We start from the raw sequence: 22,425 nt of genomic DNA, 5'->3' as shown, positions 1-22,425 counted from the left end.
AGAGACTTGAGTTTTATGTAGGGAAGGGCCACCTGCGACTGCCTAGTGACAGGAATTGAGAATTAGGGTCTCCGATACACAAAATAAGAGCTTGTGATTTATTGTTGCTGTCAGTTAAATGAGGAGGAAGATTCTGCAATCCACACTAATGGAGTTGAGATACTGAAATTAAATTTAGGAGTGAAAAATGCCCTGGCCTTAGTTAAATTTAGTGGCTCATCCACTCAGTGGTAATTGTACACTTGCAATTCCTTCATCTGGACTGGACTTAAAATATGAACTTTAGTGATCAGATTAAATGAAATTTTAACGATCAACTGGGGTTAGACAAAATACTAATTAAACCCAGGGAAGTCTATTAATATAATTAGCCTCAGGGCAAGACAGTTCAAGAACTGGAACCAAATTATTTGTAGCAGCTTGTCATTTCCTAAGTAAAATGTTCAAGTCTGGAGACAAGAGACAAAAAAATGGAAGTCTTTGTTTGTAAATGAGAATGGCTGTGTGTATTTTACATATTTTTATACCTTCTGGGTAGCCTGCAGTTATCTCTTGACTTCTGCCACCATCACAGTGTGATCGTGTACATTGTTAACTGCCCAAGAAGGAACCCGCATGGCTTGGTTTGAAGAAGTGCCCTCTTCACCAGCCTTGCTAACCAGCAAAGGAATTTAGAGGTTGAATGGGCACAGACAAAAAGTCTGTGAAAAACATTTGAGTTTATGTTCAACTCTTCTCCTTTCAGGTTGTATATTTGAAAATGAGATCTGTAGAGCATGGGGAGAACTGTTCATGCTTTTTCTGGGCCTCTGCTTTCAATGGCAGTTGGATTTTCTTTCCTTGTAGGACTCTTGAAAAGCAAATTTTTAGGCAGTGCTTTCACCTTTCCTAGATAGGCACATTTGTCAGACTGAGAATGTGAAAGGTGGGAATAACTCGGGCACCATTCATTTCTGACTGTTTTGGCCAAGGGCCATAAGTTGTCAGCAAGTGTTCAGTTTATTCAGTACTGTGGTGCAGGAAATACTGTGGTCTCTTCTGAGTGCCCCTTGAAATGTGCCTTAACCTTGAATTCAGGGAACAGAAAGGGCTATGTTGTGATGCCTGTGTCTCACTATATTGAGCATCATGGCACTGGCAAAGGAGAAATGTTCTTCATCTTCCTTTCCTGACCGAGCAGTAGGCCTGCTAGCATGCACTAGAAATCCTGTTGTTTCCACCAACCATAAAGATGGAAAATGCAGCAATAAGTTTGTTTGACTGTCTGGCCTAACATTTAAGGGCAGCTACATGAGCTTCCTGCAAATAGCAGAGACATTTGCTGCATTTGCTTAGTGTAATACCAAGGTTTCACTCACTTTTAAATTGCCGCGATCTAAATACTTTCAAGTTACATCAGCTTCTGATCAGGTTGAGGCAAAAACTGGACATTTCAGATTTGTATTTGCTTTGCCCTTTTTATTTATTCTACATTTTAGAGAATGTTTAACTTTTGGCTTTCTGATGAAATTAAGAGATTAAAACATTGGAATCCTTATTACTGTTATTTTGGAGGCATGGTGGAGGATGAGTCACTTATCTTTTTGGTTTCCAGTAGTCTAACACAGGCTCTTGGGCATTAAAAAAACCAACCAAACAAACAAAAACCCCAACCAACCAAAAACCCCCAAACCAACAACTACAACAAAAAACCAACAACATGAAAAGGATGGTAAGACCTAATAGTCTTCGGATGTTCAGATGTCCCAGGCAGCACCAATGGCGATGTTTGTCTATATGTTACAAAGTTGAATTTCAGACATGTAAATAATTTTATTTTCTTCCACAGTTGATAGATTTAAGGTTATGTTTCTGGTGACTTCACAGGCATCTTTTCTGTAGGATCACTTAAAGCTATAAAAGTGTTCATGTACCCTCTGTAAACCTCTTTGCCCCTCTCGTCCTCTGCTGAAAATCCTCGTGTGCCCATGGGCAGTTTCATTCTCTACCTCACTGTAATTCATAACATATTTTTCAGAAACACATGAACATGTACAGAGTGTGGGGGAAAAGTTTCTGGCCAAAAATCTATTCCCTATTCAGGCTGAGTTACTGTGGGGTTTTTTTCCAGCTCTTTAGTGCAAGGCCAAATGCATGAGGCATCTTATCTGATCTACAGCAGATAATTATAAAGCATTTAATTTCAGCGCTACAGAATGCTGTGTCCTGAAATGTATGTGTGAATTATACTTCTGTGGTTTACAGTCTCAGTTTTTAAATTTAGATGCTTCAAATTAGAAAATGACATTTTAGGGACTTGAGATACAGTCTAAAAAACATCAGATTAACTTGTCTGGTATCCACATTTTTGAAACTGAGCAGAATATCAAGATTATGGACATTTTACATCTCAGATCTATTATTGTAGGAGTAATGTTACGAATTCAGAACAAAATACCAGTGAGAACTGCTGTTTTTCCAGCATTTTGCATATTTAGCCATTTAGCTAAGTACCTCCATTTGGCCTCACGAGATTAATTTAAGAATCATGCCTTCATAAAACAGCTCAAAATGTGTCTTTTTTAATAAGGTCATAAAAGGGAAAATGTCTACAGCTATGTCAGTTCTACATAAAAATTAATACAAACAGCTTTTTAAACAGTTGGACTATCTTGTGCGTGCCATTCCTCTGATGGCTATGCTTTGACGTGCAAGTTTGCTCTGATGGCGCTAATGGAAGAGTGGGAAAGTGAATTTTGGTTACTATTGCAGACTAAGTTCAAACCCTCTGATGTCTGTAAGCCTTTTCTTTGTCATTAGCTGATGTAGGATTAAGCCTCAGCAGAAGAGCTGTTTGGTGATCCCCTGGGGAATAATGTTGGACAGGCAGCACAGGGATCTTTCTTTTGTCAGGCTTTGGTAAACAAAGTCAGGACTTTAATAGAGATGCTTGATCTGTGGTTAGCTGACGATTAATCATTTAAAAGTAATTAAAGTTAAACCTCAAAAGGTAAGCAGGGTGTTTAGAAAGAGGTCTGAAACAGCCACAGAATCAAAAATTCAGCAGAAGTTTTCACAGCAGAGTGAAAAAATGTGCAAAATCAGACTCTTGTGGAAGAGTTTTAGGCTCCTTACTGATCAGCCTCACCCAGAAATACTTCATATTTCTTACATGTTATTAATGAAGTGTATGAAGAAAGTTTAAAACCAAACAGAAAAGTGATAAAAAGGGATCTCCTGAACCAAATGTGTATATATATTGCAACTGCTTGTCGAAGGATCATGACATAATATAGGTTCATTTCTTAATATAGTCATCTTTTCTTAAATTTGTCCTTTGTGGAAAACATTCCTGAGGGAAGAGGAAAAAAAAATAAAATCCCATGATAGTCTCCTTTGAATATTAACAAAAGCACCAGTTTCAGCTGTCAGGATATCTGTAGGTGCCTGATGTTTTGCTGATCCACTCTGTGTGTGTGTATATATATATATATATATGTAGTTTCTTATGCATAAACAAGAAACCACTGGCACAAACTAACTAAAGCATTTGTTCTGCAGGGACTGTGCTGTGTATTGTGACACTTTGGGTTTATTTTATTAAGCATGAAGGTTGGGAAGGGTTTGTTATCATTCTGCTGGCCTCCCGAAGGTTTGAAGCTGCTATTGTTATCAAGCCAAGAATAATGGTACAAGACAGATGAAGCTGGGTACCAAGCAGTTTTTTCATGCTTTATCTTCAAAGCAAGAATTGGTATTTGCAAACAGTTGCACAAAATTTTCATATGTTTGTTTTGCAGAAGCTAAACATAGAACAAGATATTTAAAACTGAAGAAAACCCAAACCCACAAACTTCTCATGTAGGTACTGGTCAGCATAAAAAATAATGGTACCAGGATGAGTTTAAGCATGAGTGTGGAATTAAAGTTTGTGGGTTTTGGTTTTGTTTTTTTTTTTTTTAACTTTGTACTAGTAATAATGACTTATTGTTAAAATTTGTTGTTTAAAAAGGCTGTTGGAGAGCAGTGATTCTGAGAAAAACCTAGAGGTTGCGTGCACAATATTGCAAATTATATATGTAAATAGTATATATAACATATATATTGTGTTATGCACACATACAGAGCATATACTGCAAATTAAAGCGAGTTCAGAGAAAAACAAAACAAATTATTCCAACATTGCAATCACTGACTTGTGTTGAAAGCAGGAAATACTTATTTGTTTTTCACTTAGTTGAATAATGACCGAGATGTAACAGAGCTGGTGTTTATAAAACAAGCAGAAGAAACCCAATATCCTCTCCAGCAAAAAGAATCCAAACACACCTTATCTCCCCTCCTGTTTGCCGGGGGAGAAAAGTGGCAGCAACTGCAGTCATCAAAGTAGGCAGTACTCGTTGAGGACAGGATAAGGTTGACGAAGTGATAATTAAATCCTTTTCTCTGGCTGCCTAAGCCTGCTTTCAGCTCCCTATCACAGATAAAAATGTCTTTCCTTTGCAGAAGCTTTCACTCTGGTCTCTGCTATGTATAACCAAAACTTCGTCAGTGTGAAAGCTTTTCATGAAAGCATTCACAAAAAGTCTACCAAGTCACCCTAGTTTCCTTGTCTCCAGATTCAGGATGTGATCTCTGTGGTGTTTTTTAACAAAGCTTGGTCGCTCACCAGCACCTGTAAACTTCAAGAGTGTCAACAGAAGCCACTGTTTTTTCCTGCAGGCAAGTGTCCAATGACCTGAAAGTCCTTTACACAAATTAGCCTGTTACCTTGAGACGCTCCAGGCATCTTCAGTTGCTGCTCCTCCAGGTGAGCTCTTCTCTAAGCCGCAAGGCTGTGCTAGAAAGGCACAAGTTACTTTGGGAATTAGAGATGTCAGAGTGTTCCCCTGGACTATACAAAATGTGATAAGGTAACATTTGGTTATGCAGAATTGCAATAAAGAACACCGTTTTTATATCTGTCATGGTCTTATTTAATTAACTGGCACTACTCTAATCATCAATTAATTGCCTGAATTTTGGATGGTATTTCATTGACTGAGGCCAGCATAACGCTGTTTTTTCTGTTACAAATGTAATACAAGTTTGTCATCTGTTTTATTATGCAGGATTTATCTGTAAGGGAGCATCAGGCAGTGTGCTAAGCTTTCTCCTGACATCTGTCCTGAGAGATTTTCCTTGGACTGTCTGTCCTGAATCACTGCAATGTGTTGTGAATTCTCTTAGGCCCCAATCCAGGAAAGCACTCAGGCATGTATATAACTTGACGATCATAGCTTCCTTTGCTCATTGACATCAGTGGCAGTACTGACGTAACAAAAATTATGCTCATGATTAAGTGCTTGGCTGGGCAAAGGCCTGAGCTAATTCTCTTTTGTAAGCAGATTTGGACACAAATTGACGCTGCATTTCTGTTTTCTTTTATTTATTATAGGACTTCAGGGTGAAGGTAATTTAATCTCCCATCAAAGACTTTGGCAAACACAAACATTAGAACAAAACATTTAAATGTAATTATAATACAGCTTGTCAAAAACACTTAGCATCATGTAGTTAAGACATTACAGGGCCTAAACTCTGTTAGCCTGAGGTACCTGAGAACTTGAAGGAGTGCTTGAAAATAGATGATTAAATATAAAATAGCAGCAGAAGAAAATGTTTCCTTCCCTCTGGTTAATAAATCTAAGGAATAATGTATCTGTGTGAAGAAGCAAGCAGAAAAATCTAGGTATATTCAGCATAGAGAGTCGTTAGCTGGTGCTGGGTTTCTTTTTGGTTGTTTTTCCTTTTGTTATGTCAGTGTAGAAAACTGTTTTCACCATTCCATAAAATGTGGTATACCAAAGCTGCCTCAAAGGTGGAGTTAAAAATAAAACATGCCAGGTAATGGCTGCATAATTGAGAGGTGCCATCAATGCTCTGCGCCGATTTTTATCGGCTTCTCTGAGCAAGAAGCATTTGCTTGTACTTTGATAATAATCTCCAAAATATTAATAAGTGAACTCAGTTGCAGGCTCATCTTTATATTCTCTTCCTATAACAGACAATATTTTATCACCATATGAAAAAAATATACAAATAAGTGTGTGTTTATATTATTTTGTCACATGTTTAATAGGACCAGCTGTATTCAAGACGTGATCCATCTGCATGACGGCAAGTGTCTTTGTACCTTTGTGTTCAAATAATCTTTCCTGTTTCAAGATCAGGTGTAAAACTAACCTGCAACTTTAGAGGGACCCCTGTGGCTTTAAGCTAGCTGAGGAGGTGCTATATATATTCTTTACCTCTCTGAAACTGCTGTGCTATATTGAATTGTTGGCGTCCAAGTGAAACGTTGATACCCACATTTGAGCTGACTGCATTTTGCTCCATACCTATTTCAGCGATGTCAAGGTGCTGTCAGTGGTGGGAAGCAGGGGAGAAGTGGTGTGGGCTTTTGTTTTTTGGTTTGTTTTTTTTTTTTTTAAATCTCTATGACAGGCTCAATTTTCAAGACATACAGGCAATAATTCTGTACTAAACAAAAGGCTGGCATAGCTTATGTGGGCAAATGCCTATTACTAGACAATACTAAGTGAATTGGTTGGCTTGCTTTCAAAATTTAAAAGCAGTAGTGCTTTCTGTTGGTACTGAACACTTGCTAAAGAGTTCTGGGTTGGGTTTTTTTTTCCCTTCCCCCTAGCCATTTTTCCTCTGTTTCACTGATGGCAAGAGAAGGTAGAGCTGCTTTGACTTTGCATCATTTTGTGAAGCTTATGGTGCTATTTCAATAAGATGTTTTCTGAAAATGGAGCAATTAAGGTTTTGTTTTATTTTTAAAATAAATACATTTAAATTGCCTTTATTCATGGTATCATTTTTTGTCGTATCTCCAGGTAGTAAACTGTCTTCATGGCTACATGACGTGGTTGGACCTGGTGACGTTACTGTCACAAGCACCAAGCATGTGCCTCATTTAGCTGTTCACTTCTTTTCTCCTCTAGTCCTTCTGCCTTTTTTGGTAGCCATCTCCAAAGCATTAGAGGCGACACTGAATTTAATACCCTTAGTTCAGGTTAGTGAGCTGACCTGCAGCTCCTAGCAGCAGTGTTGAAAACTTTGATTTTTAAAATATTTTTTCATGTTTTATGTTGCATGTTGCTGGAAGGGGTATTTGAGGAATACTAGTGCTTTGTGACTTACTGCTATTCGTTACTATATATTACTTCATGGTTCTTCTAATGGTTTAGTAGTATCACTTCATCATACACCATAGGTTTTGAGAGAAGAGGACATTAAAAAAAAATAATCTATTTCCCAATAGTTTGTAATCAGAAGTGTAGAGGAAAAAGAAAGGATATTGACAATTTCTACCTTCTGAAATACATTATCGAGTTTTATACCCTAGGAGGTTCATGCCATTCGGTTGTAACGTCTGCTTTACTGCCCCAGGAGAGCTCTCTTTCTCCGGAGTGCTATTGGACACATTGGTTCTGGTTCACCAGGTCAGCCGTGGTTTTGTGGCATGCTGAGGTGTTCAGCTCTTGCCAATGCCTCGGAGGTGCATGTGTACAGATGAGCAGCCTGGTCACTTTGCTGTCCTGCCCAGGAGGAGCTTTGGAAATTCATCCCATGATTCCTGAGCCAAATCCACAGTTGAGGTGGGTAAGGTATTTGAAAGTTAGTTTCAAGCTGCATTAACTCAATAGCGCAATTGGCTATCAATATTAAATTGAGAAAGTTATTCAGTCTTTCTACTTGAAGAATGGATTGAATCCCTGAATAAGTCACTCTGGTTAATTGCCTGCAGAAATAAAAAGACGTGACCTTTTCCAGCTTTCAGTCTAGTTTGGCTTTTCAGGCAGTAACTCTTGTGCCAAGCCTCTGTTTGGACAGCTCTTGCATTTTCTCCCAATTAATTCCCATCCGGATTGCTGGAAGTAATAAATCAAGACTTCGGAAAAATGAACAAATCAGTCTTTTGGGGAGGAATGAATAAAGTGAGGTGGCTATTGGTGGTGCAGCTTTACAATTGCTCTCTGTCTCCTCTCTGGCAGATGGAGGAATGAGCAGAAAAAAACACATTTTCAGTGTAGCCTTGTATGACACATTTAACCTGACTCGGTGAACTTGGTGATCCCCAAAATTCTGGGAAAGGAAAGCTGTCAGCTCTCCTTCAGTCTAGCAGTAACTATTAGTCAAAATACAACCAGGTCCAGAGCTCAGGTCAGCACAACTGCTTTTCATTTCAGGTAGCAAGAGCAGTGTTGTATTCACTTGAGATTTTCTTTTTTTTTTTTTTTTTTTTTTTTTTGGTTGAAAATGTTCTGTGCATAGTACTGTGCCTTTAATATTGCTTTTTTTTAACATGTGTTATGAAAAATTTCAAATAGTCACATTTAATCTGTGAAATATTTTCCTTTCTGCTTCTTCAAAAATTTTGGCATTGTGTCATCGCCTAATGATTTAGTTGATATTGACAGTCAACAGGACACAGCTTTAGTGTTACTCAGGTGATTTTGAGAATGAGATTAATTTGTTTTTAAAGCACTTTCCTAACTAAAGTCAGCACCAGATACAGGTATTGCTTGCCACTTCAATGCAGAAATAGTTGCTGCATTTGCCAGTGGACAAGATACCATCTCAGAGATGACACTCGCTGATTGTGAGTGAGAAGGACATGTTTTTAAACTGGGGAATGTTTTTTGCTGATGGAAATATTATACATTGTTGTCAGTGGGAGGGGAAACACTTTGTGTGAGAGAAGTAATATCCAGCAATAGCATGAATCCCCTCGGGGACAGCTGGAATAATTTACAGTAAAGAGGTGCTGACCCTATCGTGAAAGCCTGAGGTTATACTGACTTTCGTTCATACTGCTCAGTAGTGCATAGAGGTCAAAATAGCAGATTCTGACCTAATTCTTGAAGAACAATATTAAATGTTCCATGAGGTACCTTAGGGTCAGCTATGTAGCTTTTAATGGGCAAATATTCCAAAGTAAATGTAAAGAGGTGGTAAATTATAAATGTAGGATTTTTTATTTTTTATTTTTTTTTAAAAAAGCGTTCACACTATGCCTAAGTTGGGGGCTTCCAGGTACCTAAAATTGCTTTTTAATCAGTGTACCAGCAAAAGCCTGTGGTTCAGGGGAATGTGCCATTGGATTCCGTGACTGTGGATAAAGTTCATGCTAGCATTTTAGTTTCCTTCTTTGTGTTATTGCCTTGCTTGGGTTACAGGTAACCACCACTTCACCTATCCAGAAGTGTGGCTTTGGTATATGTATTTAAAACAGTGTACTGTATTATCCTGGATCCAATTTAAACAGTCACAAGCGTGTTGTTTGATAGAAGACTATAGGAATAGATTGTCATAGCTCTTTTGGAGGGAAAACCTAATAATTTCTGAAAAGAACTCCAGAAAATTTGGAATGTGCCTTTTGTCAGGTACAAAACCTGTTTAATGTTGCAACATGGTATGGGTAACAGATGATCTCCATTGTCCTGCAAAATATAACATCCTCATAATTTTTAACAAACCCACAAGCAAACAAAAACCACCACATCCCCACACCCCATTTTTTAAAATATGGTTGTAATTTTGTGGCGAGCCATGAAAGGTGGTACCTAAGGAAAGTAGTGGTTTCTCATCGTTGGCCTTCTATGTGCTCCTAGTCATGTGGTGGAGGCGGAGGTGGGTACATCTCAGTTTACACACTTATCTCATCTTTGTCATGAGTCCATCCAGCCTTGCCGCAAACATGGACACAGCGTCCTTTCTGGATGGAGTACAACATTGTCAAATTCTGTACAAACAGCCTTAATGAATGTGAGTCACCTTATTCTTGGAATTCATTTCTGCACTGCAAATGGACGTAATTATGCAGCTAAATTGAACGGAGCCATAAACAAAACAGAACTGTCAACCAAGTCCTGCAGGAAGCGATCAGCTAAGAGCCTTGCCATCGCTGGCGTGCAGAAAAATGAAGTGGTATCAGGAGAGTATTGAGAAACAAGAAAAGGATGGTGAAATACCAGCTTGGGCTTTACATGCAAGGACAGCAAGTGGGAGTCGTAGGAACGGCAGCTGTGATAGTCATGAGCCTGCTGTCCATGTAGGACTGTGGTGGGCCACCTGCAAGGCCTGCAGTACCCTGTGCACCACTCAGCCTGGATGTTTTCTCTTGCCTTCAACAGGCAAGCTGTGCCATTAGAGTCTCCTGGTGATGGGATTCTGCCTTCTGTTTCACAGGGGCTTGCCAGGCACACTCACCTGTCTGGGAAGCCTTGGAAGTAGCAGAGGCATTTAGAAATACAAATGCTATTTGTCAGGTTATCTGCTTTACTTTAAATGAATAACCTGAGCATGGAGGTTGCTTTTTTAATTGCATCCTCGGTGGTAGGATGTATTATTTATGCAACAGAGGAATCGGGTGTGTGTAATTTTGCTTTGGGTTGCTATGTCCCTCCATTCCTGTACAGTGTGCGCTCTGTTTTTGCAAGGTGGCTTCAGACTATTCATGAACCTTCAGGGTGGCATCACAGTTGCTGAATGTGGATCCTGAGAGACTTTTAAACCCACCCACCTACTCATCCCTTAAAGGCAGGAGGATAGAGGACAGGAAAGTGTCATGGAAGGTAAAAAGGCAGGGAGAGCTGAAGTATGGGTTAAAAATAATTAGGTTTTTTTTTTCACTGTGCAAAACAAGCTTCAGTTTTATACTCCAGGATCATGAGAAAAAGGAGATTTGTTGTTTTTTTAAAGCAGCCAAGCCCAGGTGTGCCTCTGAACAGAGAACGTAGTACTGCTGAAGCAGACTGTGCTGCTCAGCAGTGTGTGTCTACAGTTTATCTCCATCAGAAGAGACTTCCTCTCCCAGGTTCCTTCAGTAGCTAAAAGCAGGCGAGGCCAGAACGTGGCATTTGTCCATGCATTTATCTTAGTGTGGCCTCTTTCATCATTCCCTCAAATCAACAGATTGGCAGCGGCTGTGAGTCATGTTTCCCTGAACTGGCACTGGCAGCGGTAGGAGGGCAAAGAGGCGATTGTGCTCCCTCCTTCGCACCAGTTCCTCTGCCAGTACGGCATTCAGAGCACTACAATGGGATATTGTGCCACTGGGATTGCATGCTACTGTTTTGATGGGGTGGGGAAAGGGGTCATTATTTTTGTATAGTGAGAGCTAGCAATCTGGAACAAACCGCTTTAGAAAGCGCCCAACTTTCCTTTCATTAATACCAAAATAAGAAATGTATTATGCAGCAAAAGGACTCCATGCTGCTTATGTTGTGGAGAGGTTTTTTCCCACCCTTGTCAGATATTTTAACCAAGCGCAAAAGGCTCAGGAAACCCTTTAAGGAATGTTAGTATTCAGCCTTTTGAAGGTGGAGGATGTGCTACTAATTCTTGGTAATTATATGTTTTCTTTTCCAAGGAAATTCACAAATCTGACTTACTTTTCTTTGGGAAGGAAGAAATCCCTTTGTGTCTGGTTAAATGGCTGGTGTGCTTTAGAGCAAGCCTGTAGATGCATTGTTTGGAACCAGAAAGAAGTGAAAGGTGGCAGCCTGATTGCTAGCTGAGATGACTCTAGAGACAAGTAAGGTGCCCATGTTCATGTATGGTTTTCTTAGGATATCAGCTGGTTCAGCTCCAGGAACTCTTAGGAACCCTCACTAAAACCAGATATTAAAGAGATAGAAGTTCTAGCAAATGGAAGAGGAAAATAGGTTGTTGTTATTAAGGACAACGTGGCGCTTCGGGACATGGTTTAGGAGGCATGGTGGTGTTGGGTTGATAGTTGGACTTGATGATCTTAGAGGTCTTTTCTGACCTTAATGATTCTATGATTCTATGATTATTAGCAGTGAATAGACATGTCAGAGCCTGCTGTATGCAGCGTTCCTGTGTCAGCAAGGCTTTGGCTGGGATGCCAGAAGTGTCAGCATGGGGGTTTCCTACTCCCAGACGTACCTTTCCCCTAGGAATATGAAGGGCTGATGCTGCCATTGACCCTCATCCTCCCCTTCCACCCCCTCCCCACTTGCAATTGCCTCGGATTTCCTTTGGTGAGCTACAAAGATGAAGCAAGAAAGCCGTTCCAGCACACCTTGACCTTCAATGGTCATACAGTGCAAGTTTATTATTGGAATTTTGTCTTCGGAATTGGCCTGAAGTTTTCCAATAACTTTTGTAATACAGGGCACTCGGTGATGCTTAGTTCCAGACAGGTAAATCAAGTACCTGGGTTTTTTTCCCTCTTTAAATTTTGGGGACATTTGTGAGTTCATCATAGTTTTGAATAGTCTCTCTAGTTGTGTGACAACTGTATCTCTGGATACTTATTGAACCTACTGAGATCTGAGAGACGTTCTTCAACATAAGCAGCACTTCAGGTACTTGTTTGTACTGTGTCATTTTAGGAGTGCCATAGTGCCATTTCACCAATCTTTTACATAGCTTAATAAAAGTACAAGCCTACTAAATATCCAGAACTGTGGCATGTTAAGTTTGTTGTTTGTCAGGATTACTGATAGGTATCAAAAGCTCTTTAGGTTTTTAGGAGCTAGGCTATGTTTTAGGGCACAGCCATGTGTTGAAGCTGGCCTGTTCTCCAGAAGCTGTGCCAGAGCTGGGTCAACTTCTTTGGTGCTGCTCATGTAAGTGAGCTTTGGGTGACTGGTGTGGTCATGTGCTCCTGCATGAGCTGCCAGATTATGGTTTGTATTTGCTCTGTTTTCTCTATATTCAGCTCTTTTAAGTGCAACTAAAACATAGCTGAATGCATAACTGTTGCTGTCACTTGTCCAGGGGGTCTTTTACTTTCCTGTGCATTCATGCATTTGTTTGTTCATATATGTAAACCAGCATGGCTACGACTGTATGTGCACATAGGTTCCCGCTACCACAGTCATCCTTAAAAATTAACACTCACAACAGGCTATTTCTTATAACTGGCACACATTTCTTCCATATCTGGATAAGGGAACTTGTAACTCCAGGTGTTAAATGTCACTGGTTCTTGGCTAAGACATGTTCTCAGTGTTGCATACTGTTTGGCTTTCTATCAGTACTTTGGTTCACTGCTCATTCTGTTGTTCTCCAGAGCACACCCAATGTATGTCTGACGTACTTCTGCAGCCAGCAGCCTGCACCACACTGGTATGCTTTGCTCCCTCCTTTCATGCGAAGAGAAGATTTGTGCACGCAAGTGCTTTAGGAGTGTGCTTTGAAGCAAATCTCTGTTTCATGTTGCAGAGCAGGCTTGGCATACACAAAATGGATGAAACTAAATTAGGAGTTGTGCTCCAGGTGCATACTGAATGTGCTCCCACCATTACTGGGTGTTCAACTACAGTGCTAAAGCAGACCCCCTCGTCATAGATATGAAAGAATCCAATCTCAGATTTTCAGCACTAGCAGGATCCTTGCACTAGAGGTTTGCTGCTAGCATCCTCACTACTTGCTGATGTACAGATAGCTGGAGATATTGTAAGCTTTTTCCCTTATGCTTTAAGTTAAGGAGGCATTCTGTGCTGGACTTCTGTAATAAGAAATTATGTTAATCTCACTGACAGAGCCCATTTCTTCTTGCCGGTAGTGTTAGACATACTCAGCTTGTAGTCACTGGACTTTCCATTTATGGCTGCTTCATGATTCATTGTGCTGGACCTGTACTTGCACAAGAAGGTAGAACTGGGAGGGATTTATCAGGTCTTTAGGTCCTAGACCCCCTGATTTCATAAGCTTTGTCCGAAAATCCTATTCAAAGACTTCTTATATTCCTTTGATTCCTGAGTTTCTCTATGTATTACAGGTTGAGCCACCCATTTCTCCACCCCAACCTTAACCAGCACTGACATCTATGGACACGCTGTTGTGTCCAACTGACATCTGAGACATTCACACTATGGGGAGAAATAGAGGGAGAGTCATCAAGCGGTTCCTGTGGACGTGAAGTGTGGGGGGAAGTGGCCCTTGATTTCTTCTTTGTGAAAGAGACATTTGACATCTTTTATCCTTCAAATGTTTGTCTTTCGCTCCATAAGCATAATTTCTTTTAAGGAAACATGGTATTGAAATAAATAAAGCATTGAGTTGGAAATCTAGGTTGTGTTGTTGGATGGGTAGGTTTTCCTGACTGCTAGAGCATAGCCAGGTCACTTTCCTAATCGGATACTCTCATTTGCTTGTGAGAAAATGTGTCCGTTTGGGTACAAAAGGCACTTGACCTCTTGCATCTTAATATGCAATCTTTGCCCAATTAATAAACTATTATATGATAAACATACAAATTCTGCGTAAGACGGCAGGCTAAATTTGAGGTGACTCTTAACTTTCAAATGTCTCTTCTCTTTCGGCTTGGGGGAGCCACATCTGACTGTCATTTGCGTGTTTGACATATGTCCTGTATCTTGTGGTACTCTTAAATAATACTAGCATCATATCTCAATTTAGAGAGACTAAGTACTGCAAAACATATGGCTGATAGGTAATCATGAAAGCATAAAAACTGCCAACATTTGGCAAGGTATGTACAAAACCACACCAGACTTTCTGTAAGAAAATAAGAATATTGCACAGTAAGGCAGGTTCTGCATAACTGCTTCCTCCTCACTTCAGTGCCTGATACTATTTCAGGCTTTCTTATTTAAGCGTTAATACCTGTGTAAGCTTACACTGGCCATTCTTGGAGTAGTGGGAAAATAATTTATTTTACTCCGTCTCATTTGCTTGTCTGTTGGTATGGAGGAGGGGCAGATCATAGGAGCATCAGTTTTTTTCATTTCATGGGAGGGATTATGATCTGGCACCCGTTGGAGTCATGGAGATGACATTGTCATTTCATGGATTTACGCTGACATGGGTGAGGTCCTCTGGGATAATAATCCTGTATCTTTTCTCTGTCAAACACCCCTTGTCTTCAGAAGCTCTTCCCCAAGGAAGCCCAACTTCAGCCCAAGTAGTTCTGTGAGCTCACCAGCCACTCTTGTCTCCCTGTAAATTTGCCATTTTCCCATGGGCTTAAAACTACTTTTCTCCCCTCCGTCTGCCATTATGAAATAATAGGATTGTTCCAGTGGGAAAGGAAATATGTTTTGACACCATTGTGTCAAGCATGCCACTTTTGAAGGTGATTTGTTTAACTTGTGCTGAGTTCCCGTTGGCATTTCTTTGGGGTTATTATCATTTTGTAAACATTACAGACTAGGCTGCAGAGTACCAACTGCTTTATGTTTTCTGTTAAATAAAACATAGAGTACATCCCATTCACATGAACTAATCTCCAGTGCCCACATTGTTTTGCATCTCTGGGACCAGCATCTGCAAAAAAGACTGAATTTGGAATCAGGATCTGTGAGTCTGTGGCCACCTGAGCAGAAGGGCAGGTCCTGACACCCAGGGTGACTCAGGTTGGCAGAGGAATGATTCATCCTCCATCCACACAGATCTGTGGCTCTGAGATTAAAAAAAAAAAAAAAAAAAAAAAAGGAGTTAGGGAGCCCTTGGTTTTGTCTTATCCTACCCAGTATGGGCTGCTGACTTCAGGTGTTATCTCAGAGTAAGAAAATCCCTAATCCATACTTAATATTTTTTTTTCCCCAATAAACACATGCAGTTTACATTTGTGTCTATAGCAGGTGATGGGGATCCCTAAGGATTCCTTTTTATGCCCTGAGACACAACGGTGGCAGCAGCACAGCAGCTCCCCCAGCCATGCAGGAGGTACACGAATGCTGGGCCAGTTCCTGGGTGGACTTACTGGCCCCTGGGACAACCCAGAGCAGGTAAGCAGTGCGGTACAACTGCATTTCTTGCTCCTGGAGGGTCCAGGCTCCCACGTGAGATGTGTGGGAAGGTCAGTATGTGCCCCTTCGTGATGTGCTGCACAGAGATCATGTGCCGTCAAGTCCCTGTCCAGAGAGCAGGACCAGTAAACGAACCATACATAAGTTATTGAACATCAAAGTATTTATGGGTTGCCACATTTTCCATTTGGAAGCTAATGTATCGTAAGGAATTATGACAGGCAGGAGAAAGTTATTTTAGTTCTGAGTTTTTAACAGCTGTCCCTATCTGTCATCTTACAGTGGCCAACCTTGCCAGCCAGATGGACCATGAGGCCCTTTCCTGAAGCAAGGACATGCAATGCTCTCTCTTGTCCCCAGTGTTGTGATTCAGCCCCAGTCAGCAACTAAACACCACGCAGCCACTCGCTTACCCCCCCCGCCCCTGTGGGATGGGGAGGAGAATCGGAAGAGCAAAAGCAAAAAAAAAAAACTTGTGGGTTGAGATAAGAACAGTTTAAGAATTAAAATAAAATAATAATTATAATAATGATTGTGATAATAATAATAATAATATAATGAAAAGGGAAAAAACCAGAAACACAAGCGATACAACTGCTCATCGCCCGCTGACGGACACTGCCAGTCCCCGAGCTGCGATTGCTGCTTCCCTCCCCCAGCCAGCCCCTCCCACTTAATGTACTGGGCATGACGTTACATGATATGGAATATCCCTTTGGCCAGTTAGAATCCGCTCTCTTAGCTGTGCCCCCTCCCCTCCCAGCTTCTTGTGCACCTGGCAGAGCATGGGAAGCTAGAAAAGTCCTTGACTAGTACAAGCACTACCCAGCAACAACTAAAACATCAGTGTGTTACCAACATTGTTTTCATACTAAGTCCAAAGCACAGCACTATGCCAGCTAGAGTGAAGAAAATTAACTCCATCCTGGCTAAAACCATGATACCCAGTAACTAGTCACACACAGCTGATGGCTTTGTACTTGCACATTGAATCTAGTGCTTCTGGGAAGCTTTGGAGTGAGATATATTACAGTCTAGAAAAATCTATTCTGCCTCCCCCCTGCTTTATGTCATATAATGGTGACAGAAAAAATGGCACTAGGAAAAGGCTGCTATTGTTAAATAATTAATCTGGCTGATAGCCTCTTCCTAAAGGGCCCTTGGGAAAGAGGAGTGCCAAAAGTAGGCTGCAGGCTGGGTGAATTTGCATAGTGTGAAAGGTGGGACATTTAATAATAAATCTGTGTTTGTTATCTTGGCCTTTTACAATAAAATGGAAGTACCGCCAGCGCTTCGACATCCAGAGCAAATACCCTACGGTATTTACTGTAGGGTAAAATAGTCTTTCATGGGAGAGTTAGAATAAGAAAGAGAATAAAAAAAGAAAAGGGCATTAATGCAGAGTATTGTAGAGCAAGTTTTGAAATGCTGAAAATTTTGAGTTTCTTTGGTTTTTGTTTCTGGAAGTCTTGAAGAGATTAGCATAAATTTGATTACATGAAGGATTAAAGCCTGTTGTTAAAAGCGGTGGCAGTGAATCCAGTGCAGTATAAATCTGCTTCTGCCTAGTTTTCATCATTGTCATAATGTTTCCGTGACGGAATTATCTGCTCTGAATTTAAGTCTGAATCATCTACCTCCACAAATTTTTATGTCTGTCACTGCTTTTTGAACATAAGTGGCCATTTAGAAAGGTATCCGGACTTAATGTAAAGATGCTTAGTAGTGACATATCTGTTGTGTGTCAGCTGTGTGACTGATTACTGCCATCCAGTCACTAGCATCATCTTCAGTATCATGTAATTCATCACCTGTGAATTAAGGCTTCATCTGTGGATAAATGGTAGCCACAGATTACGGCATGTAATTAGAAGTGGTTCTTTAATAGTAGTTGGGCTACTCATTAAAATGGCTTCTGTATCTAACAAGTGACATATTTCCAGCAATGAAAGTTTATAGTTCTAAAAGGTGGCATTGCCCAGCTAGGTTGGTGTGGTTCATGTCTGCAAATATTGTGTGACAGCTTCAGTCTCTTGTTTTCCTGTAAATGAAGCAACAGGTTGCTTATTGTCAGCAGCAATCTGCTGTCAGTGTAGGAAAAGGTAAGCTTTCAGGATGCAAAAAGGTATTGCTTACATGGGTGAAACTAGGAAACATTTTTTAGGCTCTCCTTTTGTCTTCTGAACTTACTGAAACGTTACATGTAATGCTGGGGTGGAATTTTGTTTAAAACTGTACCTGGCTAATTTCTTAAGTACTTTCCTGTGCATGTGATAGTTTTGAAGCTGCTCTGTTGCAGTCTATTAACACCATATCAAGTGCAGGCTCTGTGGCTTGTTTAGCATGTGACTGTATTGGGTTACACCAACAAAGGTTGTGGTAAAAATAAGCAGAAAATTAAACAATGGCTTGGGATGGCCACCCCCCAGTAAGCAAGTCCAGATCTATGGGAGAGTGCCTCAGTTATTAACAGGGACAGGCTGATTTCCAGCCCTCAGCCAGATTGCATGATGCCTGGTGTCACACAGGCAGAAGCCGGTCAAGCTCAGCATATGGAGTAAGGAGCTGCGCTATCCAGACATCAAGGAGGCAGTTGCAGATATGCTAGCTAGACTTGTTGAGCCAAGATGCATGCGAAAATTACTGTCTTAAAATCTTTGTCTGTAAACATTTTATCTCACTGTTCAGAATAACCATTGTTTTGATTTCAGCAGTGCATTCACCAGCTGTCACTGACTGCTGTAGGGAGGAACCAGAGGTGCTGACTCAGCCCAGATGCTTAAGCACAGGGTTTAGAGGGAGGGTTGTAAAAGATTTTCAGGCAGTATCACCATACCTAGAGAGTTATCAATATTGCTCTTCAGCCTTCCTGCTCGTTTCTTTACTTTCTGCAACTCTCCTCATCCTTTGCAAATCCTCTTGTCCCCCTAATTGTCCTACATGTTGTAAGTCTCTTGTAATTATTTGGAATCAATGCCTTTCCATATACGTGTCTGTGGATCCCTGGCCTGCTTTACTGCCAGATGCTTAGGGGCAAATCTTCAGCTGGTAAAAATAGAGCTCCCTGCAACAGTGATAATTTACACCAGCTGAGGATCGACCACTTGTGCTCTATCTTAAAATATCCCTCTCTGAGAAGCAATTTGTTACTTAACAGAAAAAATGCTCCTAGTCATCTATTTCTTATTTCAAAACATCATGAATTTTTTTTTTTAGACTAGGGTTTGTTTTAATGGAAGCAGTGTTGTGTAATCTGGACTGTAGCATGTGTTCATATAAAGGGTATTTGAAATAAGTATTCTATTTCTTTTTCAAGTATTTTAAGAAAAGTGTTCTGCATTTTGCTATGAGATATATAAATGCTTCATACCTGTCTGGTTGGGAAGTACCCGTTCCACGTTTTGGCATGATACTTGCAGTTATTCCCAGCCATTTTCCAAAACGCTCCCTGGAACCAACATATTTAACTGACTTTGAATGCATTCTTAACTTTAAAATGTTGGTAGGTGTGATAGTTTTCTAGTGTGCCTGTAATCTCTCATCATAGAGATTAATGGGTAAAAATACAACTTGCATCAATATCTTTATAAGTCTGAAGTGTCAAGGGCGCAGCCTGTGTCCATCTGGAACATCATCCTCCCGTAGTGCATGGTGGTGCCTGAGCAGGGGGTGGGCTCCATGCTCTTGCAGATGCTGGTGACTGGTCTGGGCCTTGGGATGTCTCATGTCATGACTAACCAAGGGTCGATGTCTCTGGAGAAGGGCAGGCCACTACTGGGTTCAATCTACTGAAGTTGCTTGGTTCAGAAGAGCCAAACAAGTCCATCTTTTCCAGGTTTTTAATCCTTTGATGAATCTGAAGTTGGTCTCTACAAATTGGAATCTATTGGCCAGTGATTTTATCCAGTGTAGTCACAGATTTTCCCAGGGTTTTAAGTCCTAAATATCTATGCAGTTACTATCCTGCCATAGTAACACGTATGTGCTATGGTTCCTTCTTGTTCATAAACCAGCAGAGGTTTATGTGTTCAAATCTACCCCATACCAAAACCACCAAACTAGTAGTGCTTATTACTGTAGAGTAAGAAGACCTATTTTTACTTTCTTCTTTAAAGGATTAAATGTTTGTTTAGTGCTGCTGCTTCCTTTTCTTAAACTTTGTTAGAGGAAGCTTTAAGGAGCAGGAAAAGTTCAGTTTTAACATTGACAGTAGTACAGACTCCTGAGGCTGGCCTTTATTTCACTTTTTAGATCTTAAAATGCTTTATGTGCCCTATAGATTATGCAGTAGGGTTCCCAGAAATGCCCTAGCTCTGTATGAATTTGTAATCTGTGTAAATATGAAATGGTCATATCTATCTTTTAATACATGGATTGCATGGTCATATCAAATGTTTTTCAACGGGGAGAAAAAAAACCAGAGAGGCCTATTTTAAGTGGGAAAGCTGAAGAGATGGAGACAGGGAGATTTGGAACTGTTCAGGATGCTGTTACTGCATTAGGTGAAGTCTGGCTTCTTACATAATGCATTAGAGCTGACAGGCTTGCTGTTCTTTCGGAGGCATCTAAATTGTGTTTCAGTTGCCCCACAAAGACAGGAGAGTTTCTACAAGTGGGCAAAGGAGCATTGGTTTCATTACAGTTTAATTTTGGGGTTGTCTGGTTTGGTGTTCCATGGGGGTTTTTTGTTTCGTGGTGGGAGGGGTTGGGTGGTTTGGTTTGATTTTTATTTTTTCTGTCCCCCACAGCAGTGAATTGCATCCATCTGTCAAAAGAAAAAGAAAAAAAGCTAGAACAAATGTGTGCATCTCAGTACTGGTCTTCCCATATGGGTGATATAAAGAAGCTGATACTTTCTGAGCATTAGGTTTGTAGCACTAATACTAGGAATCATGCTGCTGAGATAAGAAAGGAGAGGAAGTTATTGTTGCTTCTGAGGATGATTGGTGACAATGAACATTTTGTTACTTTCTGACTGTTACTGCTTGTTCCACCTCATTCAGACCTATTTAATAATCACTTTTCATTCTAATGGATAACCACCTGGGCTGTCACAGTATGCAGTAAGTGATGAACTGACAGTGCAAACCTTATCTTAGAGCCTTCTTGTATTAATTCAGTTAATCTTCAGATTTAGGGTGCAGGTAGGAATCTGTTTCTTTGTTTTAAAAGCTTCCAAGGTTGATTTCTTCATTTTATACATGTGTTTCAAACTGTAGTTAATACAAATCACTCACACAGTGAGGTACAGACCCTGTGTCTTATTAGAAATTGGAAACAGAAGAACCCTATTCCAAAGAAATGCAGCATTGGCAGCCTTCCTTTCTGGCTCTGACATCTGTCAGGTGTATACCATAGCAGGTATGTAGCCCAAAGCACTACATGAGCTCCAGACAGATTGCAGAGATGGAGGAAAAGGTGAAGTTCCCAGAACAGAATGACTTTAAATGGTCACACTTTTGTACAAGGTAAGAGCGAGGTATATGCAGTTGTATGAACACTGTCTCTCCACTCTAAAGTGAGGAGAGAAGCCAAAGGAAAGACTGTGTGTTTGTCCTCTTCCTTTCCTTCCTTACACAGGCCAGAATTTACATCTGGTTTTCCACAAGAGGTTATCTAACTTATTTCCAGTGTTTGTGCTGTTTTATTTGCTGAGGCTTTAAAGGCTTTGCTTTGTTGAAGTTTAGAAGTCTTCTGATGATCTGACTGTGGCTGGACTGCAAAGGAAACAGAGAGGATAGTCCATAAACTCTGGATGCTGTGCCCAAGCGCAATGCCAGCTTGCATCAACAGCCTGAACGTTAGCTTTGTGGTCAGGGAAGTGGATTAGAAATCAAGTTGTTATGGAGTCAGTGCAAGTATAAAGTTGTATCTGACAATCCTGTCTTGGTATTATTTTGATGGGCATCATTAACATGCCAGCTGAGAACTTTGAAGCAGATGGAGAACATTAATGGGTAGCATGCAATCATCCAGCAAAGTACCAGCAACTTCTGAATGGAAAATAACAATATATCATCCATTTGCTCTGAATTGTCCAGTGTATGAGCATGTCTGAGAGCAGTCAAGACATGATGTAATTTTCCCTGGAGAAGACATGTGCAAAGTGCACTGCATCTCTTGCATTCAGCATCTCTTCTGCTCCTCTGCTAGATGTTTTTGTTGAAGTCAGTTACTTGGCAATGTAATTCTGAGAACAAGGTAAATCAAAAGTATTGAAATGAATTTTTTTTTCTGGTCTCCCAGAGAGTATGTACGGTTTTCTCTGACACTAAAAGATCAACCTTTAGGCATTAGAATACTAATAAATCTACTGGTATGCCTGTTCTTCCCTTTCAGGTATATGCACTCATAGACTGGCAAACTGGGCTTATTAATTCATAGATTCAGTATGTGCAAAACCTCACAAAGTCAGAGAAATGGGTAGTTTTGCCATCTTTTGAAAATACACATATGTTGATGCATGGGGGTGTATGCAAATCTGGGTGTACGCCCAGTACATGTGACCCAGACAATTTTCCTTAATGATTTTTTTAATGGATGGTAACTGTGTAAATGATCAAATTTTAATCCTAAAAGTTGCCCAGGACAAGATGGTGAGACACGATTGAAAATGGATTCTCTAAAGATTAGTAGTGGTTGGAATATT

General features: G+C 40.4%; 1 protein-coding gene across 9 annotated transcripts in view; it reads left to right on the top strand.

Annotated features, from left to right (window-relative positions):
• PLCB1 (phospholipase C beta 1) overlaps positions 1-22,425 on the top strand; it is a 407,422-nt gene that overhangs the window by 136,311 nt on the left and 248,686 nt on the right. Inside the window, exon 2 of one of the 9 annotated variants that reach the window (XM_064446801.1) lies at positions 4,702-4,789. The exons of the other annotated variants lie outside the window; for them this stretch is intronic. The gene's annotated coding sequence lies outside the window, so the exon portion shown is untranslated. The remainder of the gene's footprint in view (positions 1-4,701; positions 4,790-22,425) is intronic. 9 annotated transcript variants of the gene reach the window in all.

Source organism: Phalacrocorax carbo, chromosome 3, assembly GCF_963921805.1.
Source record: "Phalacrocorax carbo chromosome 3, bPhaCar2.1, whole genome shotgun sequence".
Taxonomy (NCBI): domain Eukaryota; kingdom Metazoa; phylum Chordata; class Aves; order Suliformes; family Phalacrocoracidae; genus Phalacrocorax; species Phalacrocorax carbo.
Note: the sequence above shows the minus strand (reverse complement) of the source record. Positions and strands in the feature narration are given on the sequence as shown.